Here is a 16,557-nt window from a genome sequence, read left to right as displayed (position 1 = left end):
AGGGGCTGGTCTATGGGAAGGGGCGGCCGCGGGTGTAAAGTGACGCAGAGAAGCGTGAAGAGTACTGAAGTGCGGGAGAGAGGGGTGTTCATCTGGGGGAGGGAGGAAATTGGAGGTAAAGCCCGAGACAGAGTTAGTGCTGACAAAAGCGTGTCATACGTAACGTGGTGGAGCTCGGCTCTCCTCAGGCTGCGAAATCATAACTTCTTTTGTTGTTGTTGTTAATAAACGGAACTAAGGGCGTTCATAGTTGTTGTCTACCAAGAGAGTGAATTTAAGGCAGTGCTTTGTGTCTCTGGATGTTGTAAGCTTTAGGTAAGGAGTAGACCTTAGAAGCCACTCATGGTATTTGCTCTCCTGTCACTGACCTCTGCATGTGTTTGCAGCCCAGCTGGACAGCTAGCTCCTTTTAAAACTCCAGACGAGTCCCTTCCCAGAAGTACACATAAATGAACACAATAGGGGGCTTAGATGGCTTATACAGCTGGATGTATTTATGTGCACGGCGAACTTAGATCCTTCATGATCCCATGGGGATTTTAGTTGCATAAGCCATGTCAAAAGACAAGTGTCAGCTAAAGTGCCTTGCATGGGACTGTTTAAGAGCATAGTGGAGGCAGGAATCAAATACGCTTCTGAATCAGAGCTGGTGGACCAGACCAGCCTTCCAAAGCAGATGAGACACAGGCACTTCCAGGTGCACGCTCAGCTGGACTCCTGCCTCCTCAAATAGATGGCACAGAGGGAGGCTGATGCATAACTTCTACTATCCTCCTAAAGAGTGAGAAAGAAAATAATGAGAAATGTGACATTAAGTCATTTCCATCTAGAGGGAGAGGGTCATGCAAAGGCAAAGAAGTTAAAGCAGCTGGCCGTGATCATAGGATCAAAGAGACCATGTTCAGGTCAGGGAGCTGGGCTGGAGCCTGATATGGAGTTTCACAGAGTGAATGACAGGGGCCGCTATCAGTTGTAACAAGGCCAAAGGTCTAGTCATTTATTAACCATTATGTTACTTATTTATTCACCATTATGCAATGAACTGCAAAATAGTAATATAGATTGCCTGCTGCAGCTAATTTGTTCTCTCTTAAAACAGTGAGTTTATCTGCTGAGCTGAGGAGTTTCAAACTTCTTTTCAAATTTTCAAACCAGCTTTTCCATCCCTGTCTCCTTCCCCTAAAATTCTCTTTTCAGTTTTATCAATTGTGTACTGCCAACACATATCAGTGTAGGAATACATGGACTGGGTCAGACCAGAGGTCCATCTTGCCCAGGCCCTCTATCTCTGACAAAGCTAGTGGTGGACATCTAGGTAAACAGTACAAGCACACAGTGATCTTGTCTGTCCTCCCGTCACCAGCCATCAGTGACCAAGGAACTGAGGGAAGTCTCATCTTTCTGGTTCGAGTAGTCTTCAATTGTTTTATTTAACTTAAGGTTTCCAGATAAAATGCCAATGCATAAAATATGAGCATGAAAGCTGACATTTATGTTGTATTCCTCCAAATGTTGTATAGGCCAAAGTGACCAGCAGTCCCTACAGCTCCATGCAAAGTGTGTAAAGCATCCCCCATAGGGACCACCAGTCTGTGCAAGCATGCAGGCAATGCTAGACCACAGCCTAGTAGCTCTGAATACAGAATAACAAGGAGGAGGGGCCATTTCCTGTTACTCCTTGTAAATAGGTAAATATATTCTCTGATCAAAATACTCTGCATTTCCTGAGCAATTATGCCAACTTCACCAAAGGCACAACTGTATCTTTTTATAAGCCTTTCACAGGCTTGATTTTTCCCTTTTCTAGCTTAGCATTTCAAATTCCCAAGCAAAAGCCAAGGAGAGACTTTACAAGGCAGAGTTTTATTATTTTCTGAAAACTCAGAGAATTTATATAGAGGAAATATTTGTCAGCTTGTCTTATGCACTCCTCATACACTCCCCACTCCCTGTTCACAGCCAAAATGCTGACTGTGTTACTTCTTTTAGTTCATTCTGAAAGATTTTGTGTGAGACTAGTTTTTTCCCCCTTTCCTTCTGGAGGTTATTGTAGTGTCACTGAACTTCTTTCTGTAAACTCGGGCCTTGAGGATCAGGCCTTAAACAGGTAGTCTGCATCCTCACTGTATCTGCTGACTGGAGAGTGCTTGCAAAACGACTGTTGTGCCAGCCTTGCTCACAACCATTTAGATGTAATCTGTTCTTTATTTTTATTCTCATTAATTGCTTCGTCCAGACCTTTTACAAAATAGTTTATTTTCTTGCTTGACTCTCCTGCCTCTATTTCAATAGATTTCAGGTAAGCAGGTGGCTGCAATGCTGGATGGGGATCTCTACATTGGATTTACCTTTAGAGACCTGAAGGGTAAACCCACTCTATCCTCTGTTTGGTACATAATTTGATTTCTGCACTGGTTTTTATCACCAGTTTTATTGTCAGAAAGCTACAGGCAAAGACAAACTGAAGGCTTGAGGCACAAAGTCCTTAGGGTGCACGGTGTTTCTTTTTCTACAGTTCTTAATAGTGCTAAAGGATGTTGAGAAATGTCTGGAGGTCAGTGCTTGCATGTAGAGAAGGTACTCTGTGAATTAGACACTGATTGAATTATTATCTGTGATTTTGGGGACTAAGCTGTCCCTTAAGGGATTTTGGAAACTCCTTCTAGACACCTATCTATGCCACTAAGTATCAAGTTTTTAAAAAACATCCCCTGGTTTCTAAGGGTCTTGGCAGAAGTCAATGCAATGTCTTTCAGAGTGCTGGAAATTCTGAAGAAATCTGTGAAATAACAAGATTCTGAGTGTCCTGACTCAGGTAGCTAAAAAAAAAAAAGCTTTTTGCAGAAGGTGGATTTACAAATTTGGTTCCCAGAAACTGACATATCTTTAGTCTTGAAATATGATGCACAGACCAAGGTTATCCAACCCTGCCCACCCTCAGAACATATGAAGAGGACGTTATTTGCACTGACAGAGAATAGGTTGAGGCTGTGTTTTAAAATATAGCTTCCTCTCCTTATCCCTGCCCAGCTGGAAGTGCAAAGCACTAATCTACCTTTCCACATTCATCAGGCATTCGGCACTTTTAAAGACCAAATTCCCCAGCTGTTTCAGATGGAGTGCTGCAAAAGTAGGGCAGAGAGAGAAATTCATCTCATCTTTATAGAACGATCTTCCTCTGTTAAGGAAAAGAATGACTGTATAGCCTAAAGGTATCACAGTCAAGTAGACTGAGCCTGTCAGCTCATTTTGCTTGGGACACAAAACAGCCATCATTGAAGAACAGGGTCAGATTTCACCTACTTACCTAGGTTTGAAAGGCCGCAACAAAATGCAGTTCTGGTCTCCTTAGTAAGGCTGACTTGTATGTGCTCATGAGGTTCAACAAGGACAAGTTCAGTGTCCTGCATCTGGGAAGGAACAATCCCATGCACCAGTACAGGCTGGGGGTCGAACTGCTGAAGAGCAGCTCTGCAGAGAGAGACCTGGGAGTCCTGATTGATAATAAGTTAAACATGAGCCAGCAATGTGCCCTCGTGGCCAAGAAGGCCAATGGCATCCTGGAATGCATCAAGAAGAGTGTGGCCAGCAGGTCAAGGGAGGTTCTGCTCCCCCTCTGCTCTGCCTTGCTGAAGCCTCATGTGGAGTACTGTGTCCAGTTCTGGGCTCCTCAGCTCAAGAGAGACAGAGAACTTCTGGAGAGAGTCCAGTGGAGGGCCACCAAGATGATCAGGGGACTGGAACATCTTTCATACAAGGAAAGAGTGCAGGAAACAGGGTTGTTTAGTCTAGAGAAGAGGAGACTGAGGGGAGATCTTATTAACATTTACAAATATCTAAATGGTGGGTGTCAGGAGGCTGGGGCAGAACTTTTTTCTGTAGTAGCTAGCAACAGGACAAGGGGTAATGGGATGAAGCTGGAACACAAAAAGTTCCACTTAAACATAAGAAAACACTATTTCACTGTGAGGGTGACGGAGCAGTGGCACAGGCTGCCCAGAGGGGTTGTGGAGTCTCCTTCCTTGGAGGTCTTCAAGACCCGCCTGGACATGTTCCTATGCGACCTGATCTAGGTGAACCTGCTTCTGCAGAGGGATTGGACTAGATGATCTCTAAAGGTCCCTTCCAACCCTACCATTCTATGATTCTCTCTAGCAGCATCCCTTTGAGAAAGGCACAAGCAGATAAAAAAAACCAAACATATTTCGCTTTTTTCCTGGTAGAGATTTAAATCCTCTGAGGTGTCCTGCGCGTGTACAACCTTCTCCTATGCACTGGAAGTCGCCGCAGCTGAGTATTTGCACGTCTCTGACTCTGCAGAGCATTCAGTCTCATGGGAAGGACAGTTTTGTTGATGACATTGAGTCGTTCATTCAGTTCTTCTAGTCTTTTCCTTATCGACTGCACTTCCCTCACAAGATTGTCCACAGCTGCAGAGACGGGGCGGAGGCTACAGAGATACAGGGGAAAAAGTCAGTGTGTGGCATGTTTCTGAGTGCACAGAACAATTTACTGTGGCTTTGTGTTTCTTCATGGGTAAAGGCCCTTGGTTGGTGAGATTTCATCCAAGATGCTGCCATCTGAGTCCAGGAAACCACAAGATTCAAGACTAGCATGGGCAGCATGGTCCTTCCATCATCACAAAAGCATAACTGGCTCAGTGATGAATGATAGCTGGCTTATGAGCTCCCAGAAGCACTTCACAGCACTCCTGCTTTAATTGAGGAGCTGAAAACCAGCAGGGGTAAAGAAGCGAGCACCAACGAGTGAGATCACCTATGAGGCTTCCCCAGTGAAGGGCAGGCTACTGCATGCCATAGTGCAGCTCTGACTGCACAGCCCCTGGGTTACTCCCTGAGCTGAGGCAGAGAAGAGCCAGGTTTCACATCAGGATTTGGCAAGGTGAGGGCTTCACTGATGCACCAGTATGCTTCAGGATAACTGTCTCATCCCTTGAAAGGCTTTCTCTCAGTCTTCCTTTGGGTGTTACAAATCCCTGATTCTCATTCTACTCTCGCTTGATATTAATCATTATTAATTAGCCTCACTGTTAACCAGGAGCAGACATGGAGGCTGGGCTAGCATCCTCCATTGGTTACCATCAGTCCTCAACATTTCTTATATACCACCCTGTGCCCTTGCCATCAAACCCTTAATTTAAAGCCCTATGCAGGAAATATGGCTAAACAGTCTCATTTCGTCTTCATGAACTAAAGTTAGAGCTTTCCAAATACATGACAATATCAGCCCTGATAATCTTAGGCACCAATGGATTTTGACAGTGGCAGCATGAAATTCTGTGGTGAATTCTGCACTAATAACAAACAACCACTGTGCAACCAGGGAGAAATCCACCTGATACCAAAGGCCAACGTATCATCTATCAACCATATCCTCCTGAAACCCTAATTTGTGCAGATATTGTGTGCCATTTTGTTCTTCAAGCCATTCCTTTTCAACTGATTCAATGTGTAGCAGTTGTGGATAAAAAGAGAAAGCTGAGTTATGGAGGAGGGCCACTTGCTATACAAACAACTGTGACTTAAGTTATATTAGGTTTCTAGTAATGCCCAGTATTCCCTTCTCTCTCACTCCCATTGCCTTTGCAAATCTGTTTCTGGAAATATGAGACGTTAGTAAATTTTGTGAGCGTGTTCAATCGTTAATATTTCCTGCAAGGCAAAGGAGCAAATATGATGACATGGACTAGTAAATAGCTTTCTCAGATCTGGATGTTAGAAACTGAAATAAAAAACATTGGAGGCCAAAACAGCTTCTTCTCCCTGCCCTGTGGCCAAGTCCTTGTGTGGATTTGTAGCACAATTCATTTTTTCAGCCTATTCTCACAGGAACGAGGTGCCAAGGACAGCCTACATTTTCTTTAGGATAATTCTTGTAATACATTCCTGGCAATTGAGAATGTTTATAGACACCAGAATATTCCATTTACTAATCAGAGCTGCTAGCAGAACAGATATCAAGACAGTGGGATTCATCTCCCCACAGCTGAGCAATCTGAAAGTTCATCTTAAAGAAGCTGAATCACACTTAAAGAAAGACACCCAGAAGAGGACTGAATCACATCTCTAGAGGAAGGAAATTACCTGGAGAACTCCGGCAGTAGATCATTTGGGTTGTTCAGCAGGGTGTGCTTCATTTGCCAGAAGATGTCATTTCCCCATTTCTCAAGTGTTTGAGTAATGCTGTTAATGCCTTCTATGTTCACCTTGTCAGCTAAGTTAGTAGGATGTCCATGGAAGACAAGAAAAAGAAAACATGAGCCAGTGATCTGAGTTTGATTCCACTCTCCATCGCTTCAACTGAGTCACAGTGAAATGCTAAATATTAAACATATGGAGGGTCTAAACTAAAAAGAAGATAACACTCCCTCAAAGTGTCCCTCAAGTTAATTCTCTTTCTCAAAGTGGCCAAGTTTTCTGCTGTCACTGAATGCCCAGCTGATTCTTTCTAAAACCAATGTCCTCTCCAGAAATCAGCAGCTACCCAAGAATCAAAAAAGAGTATTCGTGAATGAGCACTGTATGTCTCACTCCAAGGACAAAATAAGCGAATCTTCAGCTCTGGGTTACTGAGTGCTTCCCAGGCTGACCCACCACTACCACCTCTTACCGCCTTCTCTGTAGTTCCATTTCTGATACTGGTCCGGAAAGTCTTTCTGGGATTTACTACAGGGCAAGAGGATGAAGAAGAGGAAAAGAGGAAGACTCATCGTGATGGCAGTTCATAGGATGTTGACTTTCCCCTGCTCTGTGGAGACAAAAAAAAATCTCACTAACTTCTTCATTTCTCTCTCTCCTCCATTTCTTCATCTCCTGTCACTCCAACACCAAATTTATCTCTGATGATGTATTTATTTAAAATATTGTTCAAGTTGCTCAGCCTAGCTTTTACAGAAGCACAGGGACTTTTCTTTTTCACAACTACAAACCTCTTTACTTTTTTTTTCAAGTCACTGAATGGTACAAAGATGCTTCATCAACTAGCTGCAGCTAGGAAAGTAACATTGCTTCCTATGTACCTATGTTGGGATGACACCTTATAGCTATAAATGTTCAATCAAAGTTAGGAGGAGGCACTATGGAAATAGCTGCATCTCCACTTTGCAAATAAGGAAAGTAAGGGACAAAGCAGTGAAACAATTTATCAAGGATTTAATAGAGGCCAGAATAAAAAAACAAAAAAAAGGGGGGGGTTTGATCTGATCCACTAACCAGTGGCAATAACTGAGATGCTGGAGCCTCAAAAGCAACCCTACCTCCCATGTACTGTCTCCACTTTGCCCTAGTGTTAGGGGTCAGTTCCTCCTGAGCAAATCTGCACAGTAGGCAAGACAAGTATATGAACTGACGTGAGCTCTTTGTCTTCTTTTGAGTTTACTGTCATTCCCAAGCCAATGGAAGTCCACCCTAACCTTCAGGCCTTCCTGGACAAGTAACCATCTCTAAATGTAAAAAGATGGTCCAGTCCCTCTTCGTCTTACTCATATTGATTTGGTTTCTTGTCTTAATTAAATAGTCCTTCAGTGTTGAATCTGATTTTTTTTTCATATGTCACAAGCAGCTGTTGTGATAGAAACTGGCTGGAAATATCAATTACGCACATATTGCACACAGCAAACAAAAATGAGTTGCCAAGTTCATGGGTTTTAGTGATGATTTCAGTCATCTGTAGTCACAGTGATGGAAGGACTCATGTGAGAAGTAGGCATACTCAGAAAATCCAAGTTATTCTTCTGTTCAGGTACATGCATCAAAAGTCTTAGACCTCACTGGAAAAAATGAGGACATTAAATTGCTTTTTGAATATCATATAACCCTCAGCTCCTAACCATCTGGGAAGTAATCAGCCGTCTCAAAACCTACCAGGAGCCTATAGCAGATAAAGCGGTACACAAATAAATCCTTTTACTTTATGCTTTTCTTACATTCCACCACTAGTGTATTTTAATTGCAACTGCATTTATTTTTCCATCTATTTAAAATACCAGCATGAATATAACCATACTGATGCAAAATGTCACGCTACTTTAAAAATATTGCTTTCCACCTGTCAGGATGTATTTTGTACTCAGTATTCTTCTTCTAATTGCAGTATTAATTTAAAGGGAAAAAATAAATTACCTTCTTCCTATCTCACACATACATACACCTCTCTTCCCTCCAACTAAGAGCTGACAAAATTAAGATCTCTAAGAAGGTATATCACCAAGGCACATAAAAAACAGGTCTTCATGGACCTGCTATTTGCATTGACACCACAGCTCCTCTACTTCTCTGCTTTTTCAGATAAATACTTCAGCCTTTAGACTTTTTTTTTTCTCGTCTTTCTTTCAACAACTATGCACTGCACATCCCTTTTTAATCTTCCCTGATGAGAAAGGACTGAGCAGACACCAACATCTCTAATTGCAAATGATTTGAAAATGCTGCCAACATTAAGGAGGCAGTGTGGCTTCCCAGTTCACTTTAAAATGTCCTGATTATCCATTCCTTACCCTTTCCATGTGTTTCAATACCTCAGGGCTGGGTTACTTTGGTTTTTCTGTATTTCTTAAAAGAAGGGTGGAGATAAATTCCACCTACATCTGATACTTAAAATCACCCTAGTTGATCTTGAACTTTTTAAAACATCAGGTGTCCAAATGAGTCAGAAGACCCACATGCTCTATTTGCAGGGCCCCTCAGTTTCTTTGTAGATTTGCTCCTTACATTCCTGAGGGCCTACTGTAACTTATTATCTTAGTAAACATCAGGTTATAATCATCTTTAAAATAGATTTCTGTGTTTCAGACATTTTCACAGAAATTGTGCAATCTTCTGTCTGTTAGGTGGAATTGTAGAAGGCAAATGGATATCCACTAACAAGATTTCTAGCAGAAAAAGTCTGCTGGATCAGCTTCAATAAGAACCAGATCCCAAGCGTGTTGCAAATATGTCTTTTGATCCTTTGCAGTGTTGCATTGAAAAATACTGTCAGGGTAGAACACTGATTGACAAGTTGGGAAAACTAACATCCTTGGATGACAGCTCTTTCCTAAATCCAGAGAATAACAATAACAACATAGTAGCTTTGTTATTGTTACTATTAATTACAATAATATGTCACACTCTCTGTCAGGAAATTACATCATATTCTGCCCTTGGAGCAGGTTAGGCTCAGTGATTCACCCACAGTCCCTTCATCTGCAAGCAATGAAGACAAACATTCATCTCATTATTACACAATAGTTTTTTTCTTCTTTTAACCTCTTAACTCCTCACTCTGACATGATAAAAGAGCTCTGCTAGCCCAATAGACCAAACACAGCTGTGCTGAGATTGGCAGTTTTGCCATCCAAGCCTGAATCCCTGCCCCAAATACCCTGCCAGGATTTGAATTGCTATCTCTGTCCCTTTCCTATTGATCCTTTCTGTTTCTTATTGCTCCAGAGTACTCTATCTCCAGTGCTCGTCCCTCCTGACACACCGTGGAGAATGACAACAGGGTGCTGAGATTTCACTGGCAGCTGCCCCAGTCTCAAATACTGAGATCAAGTGTGACAGCTGAAGTTCACTCCTGCTCTTGGATTGCGCTACCTGCTAGGATTTGGGGTAATTGCCTAGTCTGTGCTCTCCCAGTGCCAAAACCAGCCTCATTTGTGAGAGCCCTCCCTCTCCTGAAGCCTGAGGAAGAGCACACTCTTCCTATGGCAGACACGTGAGTTGTTGCATTATGATTCAGAGCTTGCCTGCCCCTTGTATATCAAGAGGGCTTGAAACATTTCCCTGCACTTTTAACTACTCTAAACACATATATTCTCATGGTGCCATGCGTGACCAGCCCAATATGCTTGCTTTGAGAGGAGGAACTTGTTGATCAGAGTTAGCAATCGCTGTAGTGATACCTAAAATGAGGGAAATTTTTACCGCAATATTGAACTGAAAGTGAATTAGCTTTGTAGTTTGCATTTGAGACCCAATCTCCTCTCATAATTTTCCCCAGTTCCTTTTGAGCTACTTTCAAACTAAATCTGAAGAGTGATACTGCATTTTGAGTTACTTGCAGCAAAATAAAATATACTTTTAAATGAATCAGAGAGTTTGATCTCAGCTAAATCATAAATGCATAAAATGTAGCTGTCGCTTCAGTGGTAATGGATATTCAAACATCAAAGTAAGCTTAAGATTCCCAGTTTTTTTAAAGGATCTCAATAGATAATAATTGTAATTTTTGCAGAATTTTAGAATTTCTCTGTTTCCATATGCAATATTTTAAGAATATTTTAAGGTTCTATTACTTACAACATGCCCAACTAAAATGTTCTGATTTATGTACAAGGTCAAAGAAGGTTTAGATGCTGTAAACCAAACAGCTTCACATAACAAAAAAAAAAAAACCATACAGTAGTTGCACACAGTTTCTCAGTTAATGCCAGTTCTGCCAGAGCTGCCAGGCTGGGATTCTGAAAAGGCTCAGAGGTTTTAGAGGAGACAGCTGCCAAGACTGTGAGTCCAGAACAATCAAAGAATTTGCAAGCTCTACTTGCAAAGCGGATGGCATTTGTTAGCTCTCCAAGCCAAAAAAAAAAAATCATGGTAATGTAAACATTAGCATATGCTTGTAGTATTATGTAATAGTGGAAAGATCAAGAAAAATGCCAGAATATAAAAAACTGGATCCTACAGTATTAACCCAGACACTGTGGTACAGCTACAAAATCACCTGTTTCAAAAGTCCTTGCTAAAAACCCATTGTAATGTGTCATTACTCAGTTCATATATGTGTGTGTATAATGCTTATATGTTGGTATACACACACAGAGCTTCTGGTGATGTAGGAATAACAGTGTCTTGACTTTTTTAAGCCTGGCAATGTATTTGAGTTAAATAATGCTTCAGCACATACTTTAGAGTAACTGTTCATTTTCTACTCGGATGTTGTGTGAAAGCATCTGAATCCCTCCAATAGCCTGACCATCCTGCTAAACAAAGGGCTATGACTGGCAGCTAGGGCTATTGGCAGCAGGCAATCACGTTGATGCTAAAGAAGAAACAAAAGCACCATGCAAAGCCCATATCTACTGCATTAGTAAAATGCTATTCGTTTTGAGGAAGTAAGATACACCTTTTGCCTCTTCTCCAGGTATACCTGCTTTTACAGGATACATCTTATCTCTGTCTGTCTCATTTAGGGCTTGGTGCTCCTTCTTAAGAACTCTCTCCTTGGATGGGCTCCCACAGACCTTGCACTCTCCATGTCTGCCTGCCTGCTTGCCTGTCTGTCTCTAAGGATTTGCCCACTCTTCCTTTCTCCCTCCTTCTTTCATTCTGCATACTCCTGTTCTCTGGAAAGGTAGGTAGCAGTCCTCCAACCTCCAAGTCCATGCCAGTGTGCACATGTTCCCTCCTCTCCTTGCTCTTCCCACAGGTGCCTTTAGAGTCCCTCGACCCAAGAAGCTCTTTCTGATGTGCATGGATGTGTTTCCTCCAAAGGAAGAAACAAAACATTCTTGTGAAAGAAGGCAGAGAATTGCATACAAGCATTACCTGTGCTCTTGAGGCCAGTCCTTCAGTGATGAGGCTTCCAAATCTCTGCCTCCCTGCTCGTCTTCTCCTCACCACCCCCTCTGCATTTCAGCTCGCAATGAGTGACGTGTCCCTCTTCATTTCCCCGCTTTCCACGTTTCCACAGTCTTTCCGTGGAGCCTCCTCCAGCTGTACCTCTCCTACCCCTCCCTCCCACTCCTGCACGCTAGCCATCTCCCCCCCACACATGGGAGCCTTATGACAAAGAAAGCCTGGGTGATGGAGCCCCTCTCAAAAGCAGCTCCATCTGCAAGGACACCCGTATAGCTTTGCCCCTGGTTCTTTTGGGCAGCTCTCAACTGCTGGCTCTTCGGCACAGCTGTATGACTTCTCTTACTAGTCACAGTTTCCACTATGCAGTGCTTCTATCTGGCTGCTTGAACCCTCTGGCCATCCAGCCGTGAATTTGTTCACCGCGTTGTTCCTGCCTTTTAACAAACATGCCAATTAATTCCCTGCTGATTAGTTCATTGCTGATGAATTCTGCCAAATCTATTTCTGGTGGAATAAACAAGGAGGGATGAATCGGCTGCAGTGTTCTTGTTTTCTTTTCTCCTCTGCCCCCCTCCCCCAGATCTGTGCCTGCCAAATCAAACAGGCTCAGGTCTGGTCAGTACTTGATTAAGAGATTTCTAAAGAAATGTGAGGTGTTAAAGTTATGATGCATATGAAGCAGGAGGTAGACCCTTGACTTGTCCCATGTCTGTGTCAGGTCGACACTTTGCTGTGATTTGAGAGGATGTGCAGCCGCCGCAGCCTGAAGCTGCACAATTGCTGCACACCCAGGCTCATGTCTAGACCCATGGCACTGCTTGTGAGTGCTTTGGCCAAATCTGCATTCTTCCTGATATTACTTCTCCAGTATCAGCTGGCAACAACACCCTCCCTGTTTCCTGACCAGCCTATTCTTATTTAACTACATTTTCTGCAGCCAAAACGTCTGCACTCAAGTAGTGAGAAAAAAAGATGCTTTTTTTCTGGGCAAAGGACTGGGCAAAGGACTGTCCAGCCACTCAGAGCAAAAGCAAACACCCAGGACAAGGAGACAGAGGATATATGCAAGTGTTACAGACAGAGCAGTAACAAATACAGTATTACGATTGCAACGGAATAATGCTGGTTTACCCCAGGTGAGGAGCTGATCGGGAAGAAAGCTGAGAGGCATCCTTCTAGGCACAGTCCATAAACATCAGCCATCATTATCATTTAGTCAGCCACTTAAATCCACTCAAGAGAGAAGTTCAACTGGGACCACACTCAGGGGTATTGGCTTCTCTGACATCAGAAGCATGTGGTTTTGGCTGCTCCTGCTCCCCTAGTCCTGCTGGCTCTGTGGCAGGGAAATTTCTGAGAAGACTGCCTTGTTTATGGAGCCTTCCCACTGAAGCAGCAGGACACTCATTTGCAAAGTTATAAAACACCAGTTTTCAAAAGCAGCCCACAATACACAGGCTTAACACAGACCAGCCTCTGGAGGAACTGGAAAGCTATTTTTTCAGGGCTCAAACAAGCAAACAAAATGTCCAGGCAACAAGCAAATAACCTAGTCATCTGTCTCCAGCTGTTTGCCCTTCGGCAAGCAGCAAACACATCCCTGTTATGCTGCTGTTGCAACTCCCTGTGAAGAGGAAACAAACTGCTGATGGTCAGCACGGGATGGGGATGCTGGATGGAGCTCCAAGCAAGAAGCTGTCCACAGCATGGCACACAGACACCAGCTGAGAGAACATGATGAGGAAACCCACACAGGTGTTGCAATGCACTCCCAAAGCCCCAGTCCAAATCCAGCCTGTGCTGGCAAAGAATCACATTGTGTGTCAAGTGTCCTGGTCCCATGCTCATTGCACGCTACCTCTCAGCAAACAGGAACAGGTGTCACAAAAATTCCCCATTCCCTGTGAGTCATCTGGGATTAGTGGGAGAGGGAGGAGAGGACGGAGCTGTAGCGCTTCCCCGTCTTCTGCCTGCAACCATACACATTCCCAGTAATACGAAAGGAGCACTGCCCAGTCCACCATCACCACCACAGCTGCATTCACACAGGGACACCCTGTGTCCACATGCCATCTCTGTCCCACACTAAGCAGAGATCAGAAACTTTAATATAAGCAAATAATAAGAATCTCCCTTTTCATTGTTGTTGCCACATCTCCGTGACTGTGTTATAAGCAACTTCAGGGTGATGGATCAGCTCTCCTGTGTGAAGATTGCTATTTTCTAAAGAGGATAACTCCCAGGGGTGCATCTAGATGTATGCTTGGTACTAGACAGCTTGTAGGATTTTGCAGCAGGCACTGCCTCCCCTTGTGCATAAAATATCTTCTTAGTATTTACCTTCTCCTCTCCCTTTCTTGCTTCTCCAGTTCTTGTACCACTGGGCACTTCCCTCCAAGCTCAAAGCCATGGGACTCCCAGCATTGGCAGAACAACACAGAGACTGGAAGAGTCTCTAGAGGTTGGTCCATCAGGGGTCTGGCCCCCTGGCATTGGTTTTACTGCCTGGGTTCATTAGCAACTTTACGATTATCTGCACTACTTACAATTGCCCAAAGTGTGCCTTCTGTAAGAACTTGGAGTTTTGTACCTGTCAGAAATGTTATTGTCACTTTTCCAGGTTTCATTGCATTTATTGGTTGGTTGGTTTGTTTGTTTCCCTGTTAGCCTTCACTGCTTGATTGCATTTTATTTTGTTGTTCGAACAAGCATTTCCTATTTATTGCATATCCACTCCTGGGTGAGTCCTTTGTCATGGAGAGACTCAGTCAGGCACAGGAGGAAAGAGGATGTATGCTCCTGGACCTGTCCATGTAGCCATGCAAGGGAGAAGAGTGGGATGAGAACAACAGGTAAAAGCATTACTTAAACATTAACAGGAGTGCAAAGATGTGGGTTATTTCTTCCTTTCTTTATCCAGACACCTGGGACAACTGAGAAGAGCTCCTGTCCCAGCAGCTCACCAGGAGGGGATTGTCCTCCTGACAGAACTGTCAGAACTGCATGTGCAATCATTCCGTTGTGCACCTCTGCCTGAGTGACCTGCTCTAGCTTGAGGACTTTGAATAGCAGTGTTTATTTTGGGTCCTTTCAGTATCAAGGGACAACCAGAGTCTCTCCTGCAGGCAGACCGGAAAAGGCTGCAATATCTGTCAGAAAAGTGGCAAGAAGTAAGGCAGAGGGATGTGGGGCCTCACCAGTTAGTCCTGCCCCACTACAGCCCAATCCAAGCCTCTTCTCCATTTGTTTGCATTAGCCACATCCTTTCCTAAGTGATTGGCAACTCTACAGGGGGGAATCACCATAAAAAAGGGCAGTGCTTTTCACTTGTGGGACATTTGGGGTAGGCTGGTCCAATGGCTAAAGGGAAAGAGAACTGAGCAGATTGATTGCAAGGGAGGAGGAGCATTATGCATGGCCTGTTCCAGAAAGAAATGTAGTAAGAGAAAACAAAAAGACAGCTGCGACATGGGTTCATGGCTAGAGTGCATTGTCTGGGATTTCTGGACAAGGCATCTGTCCCTACTTATTGTGTTCCTGCTGCTATTTGACAACATCACCCCTCTCCTTTTGGATGGAGTGTCAATGAGAAATTACTGAAAGAGGTGACGTTGGAAAGCTTTCTTTATGGTGTGTCCCACCAGTTTTGAGTAGAGCAGAGTGTCTTCTGCACCAGCCTTGGTGCAGAAGGTGGTCCTATTAGGTGGACCTTGGATATCACTATAGTTTGTGTAGGGCAGGTGAATATCATGTACCCATACAGCTACTCCGACACACTGGCAGTTCAAAGGGCATGGGTCAGGTCAGAAAGCAGGCATCCAGTGGTGCACAGCAAATTTGCCCCAGGCAGAGTCTTTACCCCACACAGGACAGCCGGTGCCAGTGTGGGCAGAGTGGGCTTGGCACAGGCTTGTCACTGATGAAGGGGCTGGTGGCTGCCTATTTTCATGCTTTTTGACTTGTCATGCTTTCCTAAACAACCACCATTTCAACCCAAAGCTCTCAGATTTCCAAGCTTAACCCCAAGCATGTCATTTTTTTTCAGCATCTGGCTTTTTAAAACTGCTTTGGAAAAATAAATAAATAAAATGAACAGCAACATTCACATAAACGAATGATTTATTTGCAACTTCAGTTCTATTTTCATGGCTTTTTGATTGATATTAGTACACTTCACAGGTCCAATTTATATGCAAATCAGCTTACACTCCCAGTGTAAAGAAGGAAAACTTCATTTCTCATGCTTTGCAAATCATTACACTCTTTGAAGACTTTGCTTAGTCATATACATGTTCCTCAAAAGCATCAGTTTTCACCACAAATCCCTTGTCTTTGCTATCCATTAGCCTCACAGAGATCTAAGGGCTTGGGGAACAAGACATATTTGTGGGGATGCATTAAATTAAGAGTGGGCTATGCCACACTGCAAACATACAAGCATTGTAAACTACAAGCTTTTATGGTGTATGTATGTGCACCAGATGCTGGAAGCTCACAAATGAGGACACCAGATTTTCCAGTTCCGACTTCTGGCTGCTTTCTGCCGTACCTTTACACCCAGCTCTAATTGGTGCCAGAAGCATTTTCTTAGAAAGAGACGTTCTGCTGGACAGCTCACGACCCTGTGTATCACAGACTCTGCTAACGGAGACTTGAAAGGGATCCAGGATCTCTCCTGTAAATATTTACATAGATACAGGATCGTCACTGCTCCTGAATCAAAAAGCGGAGGAAGGGAAATGGCATACGGAACAGAAGGACTCTGCATTCAGAAAGACTTGGAAGGGAAAGAAAAAGAATGACTCTAATGGCTTCTGCAGAGTTTGCCACCAGAGACTGCCTCCGCAAATGCTGTGTTCTCAGGAAAGTCCCGATCTGATGCGTGATGACATTGATGGAAAAAAATACCTCTGGTACCAAAAGGTTTTTGGATCAGAACTAATCCCTTTCACATTCACATCTGACCAAAAAGAAATCC

The 16,557-nt window shown here is 43.5% G+C and overlaps 1 long non-coding RNA gene across 1 annotated transcript; it reads right to left on the bottom strand.

The window, feature by feature from the left end:
• Window positions 1-407: 407 nt before the first annotated feature.
• LOC133627626 (uncharacterized) lies at window positions 408-11,726 on the bottom strand. The gene is made up of 4 exons (XR_009820320.1): window positions 11,547-11,726; window positions 6,631-6,768; window positions 6,105-6,234; window positions 408-4,450 (listed from the first exon to the last, which is right to left on the bottom strand). It is a non-coding gene; the product is annotated as an uncharacterized LOC133627626 (long non-coding RNA).
• Window positions 11,727-16,557: the final 4,831 nt, after the last annotated feature.

This window comes from Colius striatus, chromosome 1, assembly GCF_028858725.1.
Source record: "Colius striatus isolate bColStr4 chromosome 1, bColStr4.1.hap1, whole genome shotgun sequence".
Classification (NCBI taxonomy): Eukaryota; Metazoa; Chordata; class Aves; order Coliiformes; family Coliidae; genus Colius; species Colius striatus.
Note: the sequence above shows the minus strand (reverse complement) of the source record. Positions and strands in the feature narration are given on the sequence as shown.